The sequence below is a fragment of the Bubalus kerabau genome, chromosome 6 (genome assembly GCF_029407905.1).
Source record: "Bubalus kerabau isolate K-KA32 ecotype Philippines breed swamp buffalo chromosome 6, PCC_UOA_SB_1v2, whole genome shotgun sequence".
NCBI classification, from domain to species: Eukaryota; Metazoa; Chordata; class Mammalia; order Artiodactyla; family Bovidae; genus Bubalus; species Bubalus kerabau.
This window is the reverse complement of record NC_073629.1, coordinates 60,975,443-60,991,620: the sequence shown is the minus strand read 5'-3', so window position 1 is coordinate 60,991,620 and position 16,178 is coordinate 60,975,443. Positions and strand designations below refer to the sequence as shown.

At 42.0% G+C, this 16,178-nt stretch overlaps 1 long non-coding RNA gene across 1 annotated transcript; it reads right to left on the bottom strand.

Moving 5' to 3' along the window:
• Positions 1–296: 296 nt before the first annotated feature.
• On the bottom strand, positions 297–7,189 carry LOC129656177 (uncharacterized). The gene is made up of 3 exons (XR_008716248.1): positions 7,016–7,189; positions 6,749–6,837; positions 297–707 (listed from the first exon to the last, which is right to left on the bottom strand). It is a non-coding gene; the product is annotated as an uncharacterized LOC129656177 (long non-coding RNA).
• Positions 7,190–16,178: the final 8,989 nt, after the last annotated feature.

The following is a 16,178-nucleotide window of genomic DNA, read 5'->3' as shown; positions in this document are numbered from 1 at the left end:
CCCAGAAAGTACCCATCAGTGGCCCTCTATCTGCTCCACAGGTTACACCATCCTTCCCTATGTAAACCAAATGTCATTTCTTTTTCTAAGGTCCCCAGACAGGCCTTACATGAGTCAAGTTCAGCACTTATCACCCAGGAGTGTGACACTGTAGTTGTGGACTTGAGCACCCTTCTCCTCACCACATCTCCATGTTACAGATGATCTCTGCCAACCAAAGCTCACAGGAAAAACTAAGAGAGTGACTACTTAAATATAGGCTCAGATTGTTCATCAGCAAATGAGCGTGACACAAATGCCCTCAGTGTTTGAGAATATTAGATTGTTATCTTTAAGGAGAAAAAAGAAAATTAAGCTGACTGAAGTAATATTGAGGAAATCTTGCAATATTAAATTTTAAAAAGATCCTGCTAGGATTCATTTTAATCAAGACCTACCAGCCATGTGTTCAAGCTTGTGTCCTTGTCATGTTTGTCGGTACTGATAGATTTAGAATCTATCAGCTAGTAAATTAGCCTGGATGTTCAGAGCAGCTCTTCAAGACTCTGAGACAAAGTCCATGGCACAGCCATATTTCAGGCAGAGACAGGCTTGCTCCGGTTCACGGCCCAGGAATGGATACACTCCAAGAGTAGAGATCTGAGACACAGCCTTTCACTGAAGCTAGCCAAAGTTCAATAGACAGAGCAGGCCCCAAATGATCCCAGCTGTGGATAAAGGGATGATAGAAATGTTTAAGAATTAACCAGCAGAATATTGTCACTATTCTCCAATACAATAAAACACAAAATCTCCAGAATCGTCTTACTCTAATCCTGTCTTCAAACTGTTACAGAGAAATTGTTTATCACAGCAAGCTACTTACCTACACATATACCTTTAATGTATTACTACTAATTACATAAAAAACTTCATAGTTTTCAACCTGATATTTTAGACCTGATATTTTTTCCTCTTCCCACCAGATTTATCCAAATTTATTTCCTCAGCCCTGATTAAAGCTCTTCTTTAAGATCTACCAGTGCAAAATGAAGCTCTTCCACTTCTCCAGCCAGTGCTGCTTTGCCTTATCTTTGAAAATGTTGCATTCTTTTTGCAATGGTGCATAAACACATGCTGCTGGGCAGTGTTTCACTGCTTAGTGTATGCACAGCATGCCTTGAATAATATCTCCACCCTAAACTCCTTGAGGGCAATGATCTTAAGTAAAAAGAAGACTGCGTTAGTCATTTATCTATCCCACCTCTGCCAGTTACTGGTGTTGTTGTCTTGAACAATTTATTTATCTACTCTGAAACATTTTAGTCATGTGGCAATGACATGCCTATGCTGAATACCTTTCAGAGTTATTGAAAATGAGACTTTTTTTAAGTGCTAAAATACTTTATTAATTAAAAAAAATACCATGCACTTCTGTGAGGTATCAGTATTAGCAACAGGTGCATGCATATATTGGAATAGGAAATGGCAACCCACTCCAGTATTCTTGCCTGGATAATCCCATGGACAGAGGATCCTGGTGTGCTACAGTGTCTGAGGTTGCACATACATAGATGTATTTTTGTATATACTTATACATACATTTATTTATGTACAATATGTTAATATTACTACGTAGAAAACTACCTGGAAGCTAATATTAGACTTAGTTTAGACTTATTGTTCTATGTTTTCAGTTTAATAGCTTGGGAACATCAGTAGCTAAAGGTTATGAGAAAGTCAGAGGCTTATACTTGACCTGCCAAAAACAGTTCTTACTATATGTTTGATGAATAAAGCAATACAAATGAAAAGGAGTTTAATTTATTAGCGTTATCTATAATATCCTGAAACCATAAATACCACCGACAAACTGGGAAGTTCTAAACCACACTGCAGACTCCACAAAGTACTGTGGTCTAATTATCTACGAAACTAACATCATGTACCACTTAGCACTAACACCCACTATTGCTGTTAGAAGCAGAGAAGTGAAATTACTACAGTTCTCACTTTCTTGAGAGAACAATGACAAATGATGTGTTAGATTCAAAGTGGAACATTATATCAGTAGATCAGGTTGTCCTTTGGGAGAAAGGCTGACAAAGCATAGTGTCGACGTGGCTTTCACCTCCAGACTCAGATTAAAGGTCAGTCCCATAGACGTCGTGTTCAACATCATCCATGGCAGTGGGACTGGACGCTGCCACACATGACACATTTAGCTTCTTCAGCCTCCCATCAGAATCCCCCCTTGTGCCACAATTCACTTCAAATATAAAGTTGAAAATGGCAGCAACATGGCCCTAGAGTCACACAGTCTGATCTCGTTTAAGTCACTGTAACTAGAAACGAGACCCATTGTCCTAGGCATATGCAGAAAGATGGATGCACACCGGAGAACCTCAAACAATTCTAAGGAGAAAGTGAGGGAAGTCAGAAGTCCTGATGTCTGCCAGATAAACCACCTCCCCCATGAAATAAACATTTGCTTAAGGCCTACTGTTTAACAGGTAATAGGTTAAATGCTGGGAAAAAATAATTCGGATATAGTCATGTCTTTGAGAAGATCTCAGTCTAGAAAGACAGACATAAATGTTAGCCAAAAATTTTTGATTTAAAAACTAAATATTAGATACAGAGAAGGAGTCCCAGAAATACAGAAGGCTGAGTTAGGACACATAGTAATGGTAACCCAGAGGTGTTGTTTCAGACTGCTGTTGCTGTTTTGTCGTTTAATCAGGTCCAACTCTTTCATGACCCTATGGACTGTAGCCCATCAGGCTCCTCTGTCCATGGGATTTCCCATGGAAGAAGACTGGAGTGGGTTGTCATTTTCTTCTCCAGGGTATCTTCCACACCCAGGGCTTGAACCTGCATCTCCTGCATTGCAGGCAGATTCTGTACTGCTGAGACACCAGGGAAGCCCTGCTATCTCAGACTGGCCAAGGGCAAAACAGCAGCAGGAACTTGAAGCCTTCCTGAGGATAGCAGCTTCCAAGGTCTCCATGAGCCTCCCTAGGGGGATACCACAATCAGAGAGCCATGTAATTTATAACCACCTGCTTACACATAGACTTTACAGTTGAATTTAGTGAGCATCTACTGAATACCAAGCACCATGCTGGCCATGTCTGTTAATATTTGTCTGCCTTTTCTAGTTTACAGACTCAATTGCTAAGGTTAAGGATCAGCCATGGAAAATGACTGTGAATAAATAACTAGGTACAATAAATGATTATGGTAAAATATAATGGATGTAATACTCACACCAAGACTCAGGGAATCTTTAATTATTAATTCCACTCTAGAAATAAGAAAACAGTAGCTCACTGGGTAAAGTGATTGGCTAAAGACACTCCAGTTAATATCAGAGCTAGAGCTTTGTTCTGCAGGTCTACTGGCTCAAGTTCAATGTTTCAAGCACAGCAAACATGTCAGAAACTCCTTTTGTGCTTTCTCCCTGAAACTGTACTAATATTGGTATATTTGTCAATTCAAGCTGCCATAGCAAAATAGCATAGGCTGTGTGCCTTAAACAGCAGACATTTATTTTTTATTGTACTGGAGAATGAGAAATCCAAGATCAGGGTGCCATCCTATACAGACTCTGGTGAGAGTACTCTCCCTGGCTTACAGATGGTCACCTTCTCTCTGTATTCTCATATGATGCAGTGAAAAAAATCTTTTTGTCTTCTTCATATAAGGTCACAGTCCTGTCAGATTAGGGTCCTATTGATATGACCTAATTTAACTTTAATTACTCCCTGAAACCCTATCTTCAGATTCAATGGCACTGGGGATCAGGGCTTAAACATATGATTTGGAGTGGGGGCCACAAGTCAGTTCATAGTAATTGGCCCCTTGGGAATCATAAAGCTCCTTTAAAACCAGCTTGCCCATCTCAGGGACAGTCTTTCCTCAGTTCTGACTTTCTCTCTTTTCCATCAAAGTGCCTCTCCCAGGATAATTCTGTCATGTTTCTGTACTTATAAAGCCCACTCTTGGACTACCATCTTCTAAAAATATTTATGAGAATTTGATGGCAAGCTGAGCAGATATACTTTTGTCCTACAGCTACTGAAATCCCAAATACACTTATGGTCAAGGGAAAAATAACAAAAGTAGGAGGCCATAAGATGAGAGGTTTTCAAATGTCTTGGAACCTGAAAACTTTGAAACAAAGCGGAAGAAGCCGTAATTCCTTGATGTGAAGGTACAGCAAAGAGGCAGCCAAACTGCCCAGCCAAATCCTTCTGAGGCTTGATGCACAGAGGTGGATATTATCATGGGGGGCTAGGGGGCGGGGGCAGGAAGAAGAAGAGGGGTGGAGAATGGGAGTTAATTTGGCAAGGAACCACCCTGAACTCACCTCTTCACCCAAAATGATTCAAAGCCATATAATAAAGTTGGAGAGATATTTTCTAAATAAATTGAACATGTAATTCGAAAAGCCTTAGGGTGGTGACATGAGCTCCAGTGCCCCAAATAGAATTCTTGGTCATCCTGGCACTCAGGCTTCCTCCCTCAGATGGCTGCCAGTTGACAATCTCTGACCACATATACACAGTCTCCAGGCAGCCTCTCTGAAGCCTTATTCTTAAATATGAATGGAAAGCCAAGATATTTGAGAAAAGCCAGAAATATGACAGAGAAATAACAACATAATAAGAATAGAAGAAAATAAAAAGAGCATGCAGAGATAATTTGGAGTTAAAAAGAGTTTTCATTATACCTTAGTTTTTATCCTTAGAGATTTGCCATCATGATATTCAAGAATACATTACATTTGTACACAAAAATAGATATCTTTGAAAAAAGTATGAGGATAAGCTGATTATCAAAATAAAACAGTCCATAGAATAATAGATAAGGAAATCTTAGTCGATGAAACAAAAAGATGAGTGTCCCCAAACAGTGTTTTATTTTCTCTACATAGTGACATTTTTCTGAAATCAGACTATTTGTCCACTTCTCTATTTTCTGTGTGAAAATATAAAGTGCCCAATGAGTATTTCTGGAGTTAAAATAAATGAAAAACCAAGGAGACAATATAATAAAATATAAGAGATGTAAGATTCATGGTATATTTAATATGCAAATTAATAAGAATTCCAGAAAGATATACAAGAGAAAGAAGAGGGCAAGAAATTTTCAATGAAAAAAAGTAAAAAGCATTTCTCAGAGTTAGAAATATGAATCTTCCAATTTAAAGGACTTAGTAATAATGAACAATGTGAATGACAAAGAGACCCATTCTTAGACAATGTATTGTAAAATTTCAGAATACTAACAATAAAGAGACTATCCTAAGCAACTATAGGACTGGAGTGGAGATCAGAGGAGAAAGTACATTGATAAAGAAGCACCAATCAGTCTGACATCTGACTCTTCATCAGCAATATTGGATTTAGAGGAAAAGTGAAGAGTAAAGACATCTTGGCCATTGAATAGTAGCCCAAACAGCTGACATAAGAACACTGACTCTGGAGCCAGCTGCTGTGATCAGATTTGACTATGATTAATAAAGGTGTGGTCTTGGGCAAGACTTAGCCTTTCTGTGCCTCAGTTTTAGTCTCTGTAAAAAAAAATCATAATAGTTTTCTAGTTCGGTGTTACTATTAGGACTAAAGGAATGAACCACAGAGCACTGCTGCCTTATTTAGCAGGGAATAAACACACGGACGATGGAGAAGGCAATGGCACCCCACTCCAGTACTCTTGCCTGGAAAATCCCATGGACGGAGGAGCCTGGTGGGCTGCAGTCCATGGGGTCACTAAGAATCAGACACGACTGAGCGACTTCACTTTCACTTTTCACTTTCATGCATTGGAGAAGGAAATGGCAACCCACTCCAGTGTTCTTGCCTGGAGAATCCCAGGGACGGGGGAGACTGGTGGGTTGCCGTCTATGGGGTCGCACAGAGTCAGCCACGACTGAAGTGACTTAGCAGCAGTAGTATGGCAAACACATGCACATAATAGCACAAATGCAATTGATTTTCAACAGAGTCATCCCAAAGTTTAAACACAAAATTCATTTTAGTTATAAGACAGAATATAATTGTTATCAACTTTGACAATGTGAAAGAGAAGGATTTGAGTGAAAGAGAGAAGGCAGGTAAAGAAAGTTGTGAAGGTGCCCATATCTTTACTTTATAAACTAAAAAGTCAAGGGAAATGATCTATAATTAATGGAACAAGAAATAGAGTTACAGAGGTAATCAGCAAAGGAACTAAAGAGCAATGTACTTATTCAAAGGAAGTGAGGAAAAGAGATGGGGCTATGTGTGAGCTAAATACTTAATCATGATAGCAGGAAGTCAATGGGAAATGTCCAAATTAGGTACAGTATCAAGAAATAAGGACAGAACCATAAATTTTAGAACATGGAGGCTACCGCTAGAAAACAAACACGGGCAGCATCAGAAGCGGCAGCCTTGGGTACATACAGTGACCACGAAATTTGACATTCAAATCAAGACATTTTGGAGTAAAAAAATATTAATAATTTATACAAGTGATTAGATATAAATCAGGACTGTCCAGGATGTGTAGCCACCCTAGTTTCAGGGGAATAGTTTCCAGAGCTTTTTATTCAGTAGAACCAATAGGACTGTCAGGAAAACTCGTGGCAGAGAGGGGCTAAAACACTTTCTTAGTATTGAATATTTTTAATGATCTCTAGACAATATTTTGGTAAATACAAAAATTATTTTAGAAAATAAAAGTAGAATTAGGTTAAGGTGTTAAGGGCTTGCTACGTTACCTTGTCCAGAAGCTTCACATTTTATAAGGATACACAGCAAGGCATGGTATCTTAGACAGAAACGATGCTAGCTCCAAGTCAAGCTGTAGCTGTCAGGGGCAGACCAATCACAAAGTAAGCATGACAGAGATGTTGACCCACGGTTTTTATTTAAAAATAGCAGAAAATTACATTCTTTTCACAATAAAACAAATGTAGGTATATTATATATGAAAAGCTTCATAAGAATTTTTGAAATGAAATACTGGTTTTTGGAAAAATTCTTACCTGACACAGCCACTGAGGGTCACTCCTTCTCCTCTACATTTGGGTGCATGCTCATGGGAAAATCTGGAAAGCCCTGATGGGGTGTGGCAAGATATTACAAACAGACTTCAAGATGGGAGAGGAGAGCAGGCAAGCATTCTATGCCCCTAGATCCCTCCATGAAGTTTCCTGCTCTGCCTGTTCCTCTGCTTACAGATGATCCTGCCTGTCCCAGTGTGAGCACATGCGGAGATGTTTGTTGACCTAAAAATAGGGTTAATAATAGTACCTCTGTCACCACAGGGCTGTTAGGATGATGACATGAGATGAACTAGCTTAACCACTGAAAGTTCAGTGCTGACCACAAAGTGTTCAGGAAACAGCTATCATTGGGCTTCCCTGGTAGTTCAGCTGGTAAAGAATCTGCCTGCAATGCAGGGGATCCCAATTCGATTCCTAGGTTGGGAAGATCCCCTGGAAGAGGGCATGGCAACCCACTACTGTATTCCTGCCTGGAGAATCCCCAGAGACAGAACAGCCAGGCGGACTGCAGTGCGTGGGGTCACAAAGAGTCAGACGTAACTAAGCACAGCACAGCCCATAGTTTATTAAGGTGAAATATGCCTCTCTTGAACTTCTACTTCCTGAGCTGTATTCCATTCTCTGCAGCAATGCAGAGTGGATCTGCTTCCTTTGCATGACAGCTCCTCAAAGATTTGAACCCAGATTCCTTCTCTATTCAAAACATCTGCCAGATACAAGATAACATGGAAGTCGACAGAGTAGCCTTGATCTAAGGGCTTGAGGTCTAATCTTCAATCAGTCATTCACTAGTTAGAGGCCCTCAGACAAGTGCTTGCTTCCTCTGAAATTCAGATTCTCATCTGGGTCCCAAAAATAATTCATACACATCACAAGAGGCTATAGTAAGAGTAGAAGGAGAAAATACTAGCAGTGTCCCAGTATTGAAGTGGACCCTTAATAAATAACACTTTATTTTTTTGCCAGGAGTAAAAGAACCATGACTCAGTGTTTGATTGTGGTGGACAGTGATTGCTGGATGCGTTAGGAATCTATGAAGACAGGAACAGAGCATTCAAATTCTCTTATCATCTGTGAAGTATACCCATCCTTTGTCCCCTCTTGTTCTCTGTGGAGAGCATTCTCATGATGGCAGATTTGATATATTATCACTCCAGTTAACATTATTGCATTTTAACAAGATGTATAATGGTAGCTATGGTTTTTCCAGTAGTCATGTATGGATGTGAGAGTAGTACTATAGAGAAAGCTGAGCAAAGAATTGATGCTTTTGAAGTGTGGTGTTGGAGAAGACTCTTGAGAGTCCCTTGGACTGTGAGGTTATCCAACCATTCCATCCTAAAGGAGATCAGTGCTGAGTGTTCATTGGAAGGACTGATGTTGAAGCTGAAACTCCAATACTTTAGCCACCTGATGCGAAGAACCAACTCATTTGAAAAGACCCTGATGCTGGGAAAGATTGAAGATGGGAGGAGAAGGGGATGACAGAGGATGAGATGGTTGGGTAGCATCACTGACGCGATGCACATGAGCTTGAGTAGGCTTCAGGAGTTGATGATGGACAGGGAAGCCTGGCGTGCTGCAGTCGTTGGGGTCGCAAAGAGTTGGGCACGACTGAGCAACTGAACTGAACTGATAATGGTAGCTATTGCCAGGACTGGAGCAGAATATTGGAGAATGTAGAGGACAGAATCTTGGGACAAAAAGAACGAAATTCATTATGTATAAGTCTGTGGATTGTAAACTTTCTTATACATCAGGATCATCTGGATTCAGTAAGTATAAGTAGACTCTTCCCCAGTGATGAAAACGGCAACCAAAATTTGAAAATCAACTTTCAAACTGCTTTTCAGTGAGTAAGTCTCAAATATAGTTGTCCATTGGAGTCATCTGTAAAGCTTAAAATACTTAAACCCAGGCCTTACCTGCAGAACTAACTCCTGTTGGCTGGAGTGAAACCTGGGTATAGATGTTTTTTAAGTTCCTCAGGAGATTCTAATATTCAGCCAAAGTTGAAAATCATTTGTGGGTGTTTTTCTGCACCCAACAGGGCTGAGATGAATGATAGGTGAGGATGAAGAAATACAATCCTCCCAAATAGCTGGACCCACCTGTCAAAGCCAAACTCCCTTTTGAAAGAATGTTCCACCTCTCTGTTGTAAGTGGCATATTTATGGCCTTTTCCTCTGTTCATTGCCAGGCCTGAGACATAGACATGAGTGCTATGGAATAGCTGTTACGCTTCTCTACAGGTGGGTAAAATGACTCTGAAATATAATTTTCAGAGCACAAAAAGGCAGAATGCATTATATAGGCATAAATTAGTACTAGTCATAATAATAATGAGGTTTCAGAAAGCACTTACTAAAAATGGTTTGACTTTCAAAAAGGCCAAAATAGTTTAATTTAAGGGTACATTACCACTCTCGTGTTGAGATCTGCTCGTGTGGTTTCTATTGGTGATAATTTTAGTTGAGAACTCTTATTCAGTAGGCGTGGCAATCAAATACTACATTTAAAGGGTGACTTAATAGTGGCCTACATATCAGTTGGGCAACATTCTACTTTCAAGGGTTATTCACCCACATTTCAAAGTTAAAAAAACCAAAATCAAGTTATTTCAAACTTTTCTAAATCCAAGTCAAGGATGTTTGCCCTTGTTCTTCTTCCTCCTTCTGAAATTTCCAAGGGAGCAAGACAGAAGAATGACATTTTTTTTGTTTTGTTTTTTAAGTTGAATGTCCTCTGTAAACGGGGCTCATTAGAACACAAGAAACAAACGCTCAAGGTAGCTTAAGTGCTGTGGGTGAGATGGGATCAGAAACTCAGGGACTTTTGTGATAACAGAGCAAGAATCTCAGTTGGGTAGGCTGGTCTCAAAAAAACAAAAATGAAAACAAGAACAAAAACAAAAAGGTGAACCAGCAGAGGGTCAGAAGAGAAGGCGTAATGAATCTGGCTTTGATGAGCCAAGCTAATTTGGGGACTGGATAGTTACTCAGTACCCAGTATTGTTCTGCAAGTTGGGTAATCTCTTCAGGTTGAAATCAGGCTGTGGTCATGTTCTTGGAAATCTCTTGGAAAAAGAGGCTCCTTACATTACCTTCAGCAAAGGGGCTCAAAGGGCACTGTCTATTCTAGAACCGTATGTGGACTGGGAGAAAATGCCAGCCCAAAGTGAGGAGTCAGCTTCACTGACTTGTTCTCTTTCCTGTGAATATCTGCTTTTCCTTCATGTCTATTTTATTCTCCTCTCATTACAGACTTGCCAACCCATTCGAAAATAAATTGGACTGATTGGTTTGGCTAGTATCACACTGGTTATGGGGCTGAGACATTCACACCAGTGATTCCATGAATTACCTGCTAGCCTGAAGATGGGCTCCTTGGTCTAATTCTATGGCTCTCTTTGAACAAAGAATCCACCAGCCCTGTATTCTGAAGCTGGAAGCTGTGGATGAGGCAGAATCCTCTAAAAAGGGAAGTTGGATCTAGCACGTACCATCTTGACATAACCTTTAAACTCTTAATATTCTTTTACTAATCCTGCTACTATTAACCATGATCACTATATCCTGTCTATGCTTTCAGATTCTCATTATATGTGAACTTACTGTCTGCCTTCTTTTTCTGTAAGTCTTTCATATTTTTTTTAGTCAACTGATTTTTTATTATTTGCAGTTGAAACTCTTGACAAAGAGGATTGTATTGGTTGAGTATGTAATTATTGGTCCTGTTTGGGGAAAGTCTCTTTAAGGTCACCTCTTAGGCTACTGGTCTTCCAAGGTGGCTCAGACAGTGAAAGCATCTGCCTACAATGTGGGAGACCCAGGTTCGATCCCTGGGTCAGGAAGATGCTCTGGAGAAGGAAATGGCAACCCACTCCAATAATCTTGCCTGAAAAAATCCCATGGACGGAGGAGCCTAGTAGGCTACAGTCCATGGGGTTGCAAAGGGTCAGACATGACTGAGCGACTTCACTTTCTTTCTTAGGTTACTAGTCAACCAATCAACTTGCCCCTTTGTCAGGTACTCTTCTTTGATCTGGTCAGTTGCATCCAATGCAGGATGGGGTGTCACATGATCACCCATATGTATCTTAAGATTTCTTCACTTACCTGGCACCACATAGAAGGAACACTCAGAAGAGAACTATAATAACCAGTGTTCTTATTTGTGGGCAAAAATATCCACTTAATTTAAGGTTGAAAAATGTTATAGTCAAAGGTATTAGACAACTTACAAAATCTCAAGTAGAACCAGAAAACCAGGCTTAGATGATTCACACTCAGGAACAGAGCAACCTGGAAAAATGTCCAATCACACTGGTCTGTAGAAAGACCATCGCTGACAACTGCTCAGCACCAAAGCCATTTGGTAGTAACCCCAGAAATTCCACCCTGGCTTCCCTAAAGGACCAGGTATCTCTGTCACTGAATTTACTTGGTGATCAAGTCTCACCTCTGGTGTGGCTGACTCATGGAGTTCATCGCCACTTGCAAGTCTCACAAGAGGGCATCAATTCAGCAGAAGTTAGATCATGTGTAAAGTCCTTGATACAAAGGATTTGTGGAATTGTTAAGTTTTAGTTTTTCATACCTCTGTGATTTAAGTATCAAACGAAGTCACTGTTTAGAATGGGTGCTGAAAAAGCCTAAATACAGAGTCCTCCGCAGTAGAATTCTGAGTGTCAACATTCCAGTGTCTGTCATTCAGTCTGCAGAGATCACTATAAAGAATATCTTATTGGGTAAGCAGTTGTCCTTATCTGGGTAATGATCAGGGAAGTACTCTCTTTCCTTTTAAAAACGCAGGCTCTCTCCACTAGCCAAGCCATACTTTCTTGTTCACTCACACGTTTTTTAATGCCTTTGTTGAAATCTTTCCTCCATCCTTGGGAAACGCTTCTATTCCTCACCATGACTATGTGTGCAACCCCAAATTCCAAGAACCAGCGTATCCCTCGCTTCCCTAAGTAATATTATCATATTGTGATCACTCCTTCAATCCAAAACCTCTCAGTCTTCCCTTTCAGTGAGTGATACCGATTTACAAGAATTTACCCTTTTTTTATGTACATAGTACATTGTTCTTACAACCCTACTCTCACAAAGGAGTGACATGTAGAACTCGTACAGTCGATATTTATCAAACAAATACTGATGATTTCAAACACAAATAAGAGGAAGAAGGAAATTCCTTTTTAGAGTTAACAGGAGACTAGAACATTTCAATTTGCCTGAAACCAAATTTATTCAATCCACATTAAAATCTTTCATATGTCTTAGAAACTTAGGAAAATACATTAGCATTGTGCAAATTCAAGACAATTAACAGAAACACAGTAAAGTGGCCTGCCTTTTCAGAGGTTCCTGACAACATCCAGGAAATTGTTTGGGAAAGGAAAGGGGATTGAATGAGGATGAGAAAGGAGTGTGGGGAAGAGGACAGGATAGAGATATTCATGAGTCTGGGTAGATTTGGAAAGTGGTCCCATTCATGATAATACAACTGAGTCCTTAAACATGACAGTACACCTGAGAAACATCAGTGTGCCGAACCCTTTTGTCAGATTCTTTCCAGGACTCAATACTGCAGGAGAAGAAGAAAAAAACACATATACATGTATAGAGGAACAAAGTGGGTCAATTCAACCAAAGTAAGGACAACGAGTCTACCTGCAATGCCAGAGACCTGAGTTTGATCCGTGGGTTGGGAAGATCCCCTGGAAGAGGGCATGGCAACCCACTCCAGTATTCTTGCCTGGAGAATGTCCATGAACAGAGAAGACTGGCAGGCTATAGTCCATGGGGTTGCAAAGAGTCAGACACGACTGGGCGACCAAGTTCAGCACAGCACAAGGACAATGAGAGGGGCTTCCCTGGTGGCTCAGATGTTAAAGAATCTGCCTGCAATGCAGGAAACCCAGGTTCTATCTCTGGGTCGGGAAGATCCCCTGGAGAAAGGAATATCTACCCACTCCAGTGTTCTTGCCTGGAAAATTCCATGGACAGAGGAGCCTGGAGGGCTACAGTCCATAGGGTTGCAAAGAGTCAGTCATGACTGAGTGACTAACACACACACACACACAACGATGAGGACATGGACAGTAGCATCTATTAATATATTCTGTCCACGGCACCTAGCATTGAGACATATACCAGCAGATTAGTGCATATTGATTAGGTCATATACATAAAATGTGTTCTTTTTGTTCAGCAAGTGGAAAATGTTCTCCATAAACTAGGCTGAGCAGTAGAAAGTCATCCAATATGATCTGTTCATGCCTCCCTCATGCATATGCATCCTCACTAAACTCTTCCTGCTGTCACTGCTAAACCAGGCGCCCCACTCCCACTCCACCTTCTCCAAGCCAGGCGCACCTGCTACCCCAGGCACTGACTGCTGCTGCCACGTCTTGCTGCGTAATGCCATTGTCAACCTCCCCGCCTGGCGTGCCGTGCCATTCTCCTTCACTGGAGGAAGGAATGTTTAATTATTTTTAATCAGTGGACATGGCATCTTGCTAGACAGTGACACTTGGGGGATCCAACACCATCTGCCTTCCACCAGGCGCCAGCTGCTCTGGTGGATGTCGGCAGAACACCTTAGGACATGGCCTTCCGCTGCCAGGCGCCCGCGAGCGGCTGCCACTCGGCATGGTCTCCACCGGAGAGGCTGCCACTTGGGCTTATTCCCTGTCATGGCTCGCCTGTCACCCCTGCCACCCTCCCAGGGAGGCACTCCGCAGCTCCAGCTCCCAGAACATTTCCCAAGCAACTGGGGTGCCTGCCAGTAATCACAGGGTGTCCAAATATAAATGTCACCTTAACCCAATGGCCACAGAGCCTTCCATCACCATTAGTCAACCTAATGGATCTGCTGACTTCAGTTCCACCCCACGGAGAACCGCTACTGACTTCGCAGCAGGCCAACTCCTGGAGAGCAAGGGTCAGCCGGCTGCCTTGAGACCAGTGAGAAAGAAGGGAGAGATGTGCGTCTCGGAGTCATCACGGAGCTGTCCAGGGTGAGCCATGCCCTCGCCAACGCGCTCCCGATTGTCTGTGCTCTTCAAGCGCCTGTCACAGACCTGTCCCTTCCACCACCTCCCCAAGACAGTTTCCGCAGCTCTCACTGCTGCGCCAGCGCTTTCAGTCCTGCACAGCACGTTTCGTCGTCGGCCGCAGATGCTGTAGCAGCCCCAGCGCGGCCTCTATCGGGAGCGCAGGCCACCTCCTACCGAAAAAGTCGGCTCCGCTCCCAGCTTAATTCCTCCACTGCAAACCGCGGCCCCGCGTCCTTTTCACCCCTACCCTTATGAGAGGCGTTGTAAGGAGCCAAAAGTCACGGCTCCAACCTCGGTCTTATTTTCTTGCAAAGTGAAAGAGCGCAGCCGCCGGGTACTTACTGAAGGGGAGATAAAAGCCCCAGCTGTGCCTTCTCCCAGAGTCAGTTTCACCTCCAGCAGGAAAGCAAACTGTTCTGGTGCCTGGGGGACAAGACGGAGCCTCACACTTTTATCCAGAGAGGGACAAAGAGGAGATCAGGTGCTGCACCTGCCAGAACGAGGGACGTGTGAAATGTGATTAACCCGGGAAGGGGCCAGACAGAGCCCGGCTGGGGCCGCTCCTGTCCCTGGGTGTTTCCCAGGGTCAGAAGCAGGAGGAAGAGTAAACAAAAGCATTAAAAAAATATTTTTCCATTTAACCCGGGTGTTAATACAGATTTTCACAACCTCGACAGCACTGACTAAATCGATAGCACAGCATCAGCCTAAACAATGAAGAAAGTGGTGTACATCTGTTGGATTCTCTGCTTTTTGTGAAAAGACAGGAGGCTTGTGGGAGCCAGATGGGGAACGGAGGTGAGAAGGGGAAGAGGTTCCAGAAGGAGCAAGCTAGTCACACTGTACCCGCTGTCCATCACACTCAGGGGAAACTTTCCCCGGCTCATCAGATAAACTTGCCTAATGTTATTTCTCAGGCTAAATACAAACCACTGGTGCCTGTAGAATTAAAGTCATCAATAGCTGAGCTCGCCTGCATTTACAGGAAGACACAAATAAAATCCCTACTGATACGCCCGTCAGAGTAGGAAGTTTTCTGTCCCTTTGCAGACAGACTCTCTGTAAGAGCTCTGTGTGGTAAATAGAGCTGCAAGTACATTTGTGTCTTTGTCTAAATAAGTAATGCCAAATTCATTTTCAAACAGTGTGCTTGGGCTGCATTCATTACTGTTAGGGTTTTGTTTCCACCCCAGCCCCCCTGCTTGGACAACATGTCTCTGGTTAGAGGATAGATGCTGAAAACAGACACTGTTTGAAATTGACTGCAGATGTATTAAATAATCACAAGAGAAATTCCAGTAAAAATAGAGTCAATTATCAAAAGATTAACACTTTCCTTTGTTCTGTTTGGAAAAAAAGGAAAAGCAAGGAGGGGAAGCAATTTTCAAGACAGGCACTGATGCTTTAAAAGGATTCTTCATAGGTGAATTATTTAATCCTTTGTGACTAAGGAAATGTTTGTGTGCACTGTGGGAGGGGGGAGTGAAAAAGAAAAAAAAATGTACAATATTGAAAAGTGAAAATACAAAATGTGGCACACTGAGAACATGTAAGTTAGAAGGCCTGTCGGGTGGTTGATACCTGAATCAATCTTGATTACTCTCCTATAGGAAGAATCTGCAGATATTTTCTCAAATATCCCTAAAGGATTAACATAATCAGCTATCAAGTGCCACTGCAGCTACCTCACAAAAATGCAGTTAAGGCGGCACTTATCTGGCGGTGGGAAACTCTGAGAGAGGGCACTTCACATATTAAGGTTTTAAATAGTATTTTTTAGGACCCTCTTGACTAAGCAAGAGCTGCTCTGGAGGTCGGAAGGGGTCTAGTATCTGCTCGTGATGTTCAGTGGGCTGTGGGGGAGAAGGATGTGTGTCTGAGCAGGTCGGGTGTTGAGGGATAAGGAGCAATTTGCCTCCAAGGAAGTTCCCTGGAGGGAGGAGTGGTTGACATGAACAGAGTCAGGCTTCCAGAAAAGCCAGCTCAAACAGGATTACCTTAGTTAGCAGACAGCTAAGAGAGTGGTTAATATTGACTTTCAAAATCAAGTGCCTGTGTCTCCCCGGGAAGCTTCCC